Source organism: Anabrus simplex, chromosome 2 (assembly GCF_040414725.1).
Source record: "Anabrus simplex isolate iqAnaSimp1 chromosome 2, ASM4041472v1, whole genome shotgun sequence".
NCBI lineage: Eukaryota > Metazoa > Arthropoda > Insecta > Orthoptera > Tettigoniidae > Anabrus > Anabrus simplex.
Window position 1 is genome coordinate 736,305,246 of NC_090266.1, and position 4,204 is coordinate 736,309,449.

The 4,204-nt window shown below is 41.6% G+C and overlaps 1 pseudogene; it reads left to right on the forward strand.

Annotated features, from left to right (window-relative positions):
* The first annotated feature begins 508 nt into the window (after positions 1–508).
* On the forward strand, positions 509–1,143 carry LOC136863670 (uncharacterized; annotated as a pseudogene).
* The last annotated feature ends 3,061 nt before the right edge of the window (positions 1,144–4,204 follow it).

A 4,204-nucleotide genomic window follows, 5' to 3' on the forward strand; every position in this document is an offset into this window, starting at 1 on the left:
TCCAAGATGGCGAATGTCAGGTTAGGCTGCTCTCTTAAGCAAATTCCGTGTCGGAAAGGGCAACTGGCCGTAAGAGTGAGGTTAGGCCCCTCCAAGATGGCGTCTGTGAGTTTGGGCTCGCTCTCTTATGCAAAATCCGCGAATTGACAAAGCCCTACTTCAATACTGGGGGACAATGACCTCGGGTCAGATCCCGCATAAGTATTCTACAAGGGGTCAATGACCTCGGATGCAGGCTCAGCAGAAATAAATGCTGATGCCATGGTCCAGAACCACCACTGCACTCCTACTTGAATTGCCGTGAGTAGTGGGGAGGAGTAACGCTCATTATACCTGCTAACGACGGAGTGTCATTGCGCTAGCCGTGCCGTGCTCTGAGTGGTGCTGCGGAACGAGACAAAAAAGACCCTGTAAAATCGATCAAATTTTCCAGGTCGGATTTAGAACAGTTGGTGCTATTGTGCGAGATGTTTGCCATGATATTTGTGACTGAATGCAAGGAATATGCATGGCTGAACCTTCTACCGGAACATGGATAGAATCAGCTCAAGGATATAATAGCATGTGGCAATTCCCAAACTGTATTGGTAGTATCAATGGGAAGCACGTTACTATAAAATGTCCAAGGAACAGTGGATCAATTTATTTTTATTCCCTGAAGCAATCGTCTATTGTACTTTTATTAATTGTTAGTCCAGCTTATAAGTTCCCATGTTTGGATATCGGAGAGTACGGAAAAATCAGTGATGGTGGTATTTTCCAGAACTCTGTAATAAGACAATGGTTAGAAGCGGGAGCTCTTGGTGTTCCGAAAGACAACAATGTTCCTGGACAGAATTTGCCTGCACCTTATGTCATAATCGGCGATGAGTGTTTCCTCTGAAAAGTTGTTTAATGAGACCGCCTCCATACAGGCAGGCAAAAGGTGACAAGCGCAAAGAAAATTACAACCATCGACTGTGTAGAGCAAGAAGGGTCATAGAAAATGCCTTCGGCATATTAGCACAGATATGGAGAATTGATTTCAGACCCATAGAAGTTCATGTAGACACAGCTAAGCTAATCATTAGAACAACGTGCATTCTGCACAAATTCCTGAGGGAAAATTCAGCATATTACGAAGATATATATGCACCGGAATGAGGACTTGGAGTCTTTGAAAATGTTGACAGTGATGCACGACGAGCACCCGCTGTAGCGTTGGCCGATAGTGAGAAACTTGTGGAATTCTTCGGCATGTATAACAACAGTGTATAGATAGTTTTATTATACATCTTACATGTATCTGGAAGTTTACGAACGGAGAAATGTGTGCAAAAAAGTCACAAACAAACAGTGATATTTACTAAGTCATTTTTGAAAGTGCCTTACCCCAAAATCTAAGTTTACAGGAGCAAAAAAGAGCATTCTGTGTCTGAGTGTTTGGAATGTAACAGGATGGGATTTCCAATGCTGAAAGAACATAATGAAACGGATATCTTGTCATTACTGCAGTTGCTATGTATGGCAATCTCTTTGAAAAGAATAAGTCCAAAATCTTGGAATAAGGTCCCTTCCTTGAGGAAGTAATTCATACGCATGGACAAATTATGTTTTAGTAGTGTTTTAAGAGTCTCCTTTCTTTACTCATGCATTGCCATAGTATTGGTTGTAACTCTAATCAAAGTACATACAAAATGACTTCATTGGTCTTCATCATTATCATCACGACCATCATCAGCAGCAGTGTTACGTACAGGCCATTTCATCAAATCAGCTTTGAAATACCTATATTCATGCGGAATATAATAAAGTAAACGTTGACTGTCTTGCATTTTATTCCTGTTAAGAGCTACTGGGCCAGTTTAAGCCTTTTTAAATTTAAGAACAACAGACACTCCCGGAAATAAAGATCGAATGTATGCTTCTGCAATCCTCGTATGTATTCAGAAGCCACAACACCTGGATGTAACTTACAATGTTCAGAATGCATAAAGGAACATGGTTGAAACCTGACTTTCTTGCTTTTATGGAACATGTCTACTTTGTGATTCGCTCGACAACGCCCCTTCCCTGTAGTTTGTTGGTCACCACTTAGAGAAGTTGTAGATATCTTCAGTTTCTATTAGCTTTATGGTGAACTTACGATTGTTGGAAGTACTGATAATCATTTCACAATATTTTTTCACTGTATACATTCTATCAGCTCTTCGGGTTACACGTTTTACCACGGAAGATTTCCTATCACATACATTATACGAACATCCACGAATCGGATAAATATGTTCCACTTTATCAAGTCCTTTAGTGTCCACCAAAGATGCACACATTCTAATCATACAATGCTTCGTAGTTCGCCCAACGCAACCGTCGGAAAACAAACGAGGCTCTTTGACATTTTCTGGTACATATTCTTTTATATAGTCAAATATGAAGGAGCGCAATTCATTTCATATACATGCATTTCAGGTCCGTTGCTCTTCATGTTATGGATACAAAATACATGTACCCATAGCTGTATTGAAGTGCAGTCTGAGAAGAGGTATCGAGATTTCTCGAGACTAGCGCAGGCACTATTTCTCGCGAGAAATTTCGAAAGATCTCGAGGGCGTTGTCCCCGCATTGTGCGGCGAGCAGTGAGTCGTAGGCCTGCAGGTAGTCGGAGCTGAATGCTTTTTGTGCCCGAATATGCGAATAGCCAACCACGGGCCTTCTGAATTTCGTAAATACATGTCAACAAGCGAATAGGGCGTTCATTTCTACCCAGGTCTATTTTGACGCAGTGTAACATAATTATATAGGATACGCATTCTGGCATTGTATGCACTGGTGGGTACACGAATGAGTGGTTTAAGTACAGAACCTGACGGCTACTGCAGGTACACGTACCTGGATAGGTAGAGGCGTGCATTATTCGAACTCGAGGCGAGGCAAGATGCGCCTTGCTACATATGCAATTACCATTACACAAAGTGGAATGTGTAATCTAAAATGCCTCAGTTTGCTCCAATTCTTTCGACAAGTATGTGTACATCGCTATAAGACACCACATTCCAATGTCCGACTCGTTGGCTGAACGGTCAGCATACTGGCCTTCGGTTCAGAGGGTCCCGGGTTCGATTCCCGGTCGGGTCGGGGATTTTAACCTTAATTGGTTAATTCCAATGGCACGGGGGCTGGGTGTATGTGTTGTCTTCATCATCATTTCATCCCCATCATGACGCGCAGGTCGCCTACTGGCGTCAAGTAGAAAGACCTGCACCTGGCGAGCCGAACCCGTCCTGGGATATCCCGGCACTAAAAGCCATACGACATTTCCATTTCATTTACCACATTCCAAAACATATGATCACTGCCTGTGTTTACCGATCTTTCGGTGAAGAAGGAAGTAATTCCTTACAATGTTATAGAGTATTCGCGTCATAATTAGGTAGGTACTTCGATGTATGACGGTGCGATGTGAAATTGTGTCTAGTTGTACGCGACAACTTGAAAGACGATGTCCCAAACGCAACGTAAGTCATGGATGTCGGTTATTTTGAAGAGATGTCACATAGCACAGCCCGCTGTGTTGCTTATTAAAAAAAAAAGTAAGATACGTTGGCAGATATACTTGAGGTGCCTAATATCAAACATGGACATGCGCCACCTATATAAAAATTGAGTTAAGGATTGATCCTTATAGCATTTTAATGCTCTATCTGAATTAGTGGTCCGTGTCTTTCACAAATGAATATTTGTACGTAATTTTTAACATAGAATTATGCAGTTTCTTTCATAATCGGACACCTCCAAACGTAGTTTATATCAAAAACGGACATGACCGTTTCAGGCAAACATATTACTACAAGTGACATCAAACTGTCATGAGGACCAGAAAATTGTTATCGACATCTTAAGGGGAAAAAAGAGAAGGACTGTGTCTTAGAGTCCTATGATTGTCAAAAAACCTCGTTTTACCAAAATTAAGTGATCAGTCGGCTTATTATTCCAGACAAATCTACTGTTAAATCTGTCTGTTGTAATAGGCACATCTCAAACCAAACTGCGCCCTTACATTGTGTCTGTTTACACGTGGCTGGAGAATGAGGGAAAGAAATCATGAAACGAAATAGCATCAGCGGTTGTCAATGAGTTACGATCTAATGACTTACAAGGCTTCACTTCAGTCATGTTGATTGCTGATGGCTGCGCCGGCCAAAATATAAACATTAATATTGTACCG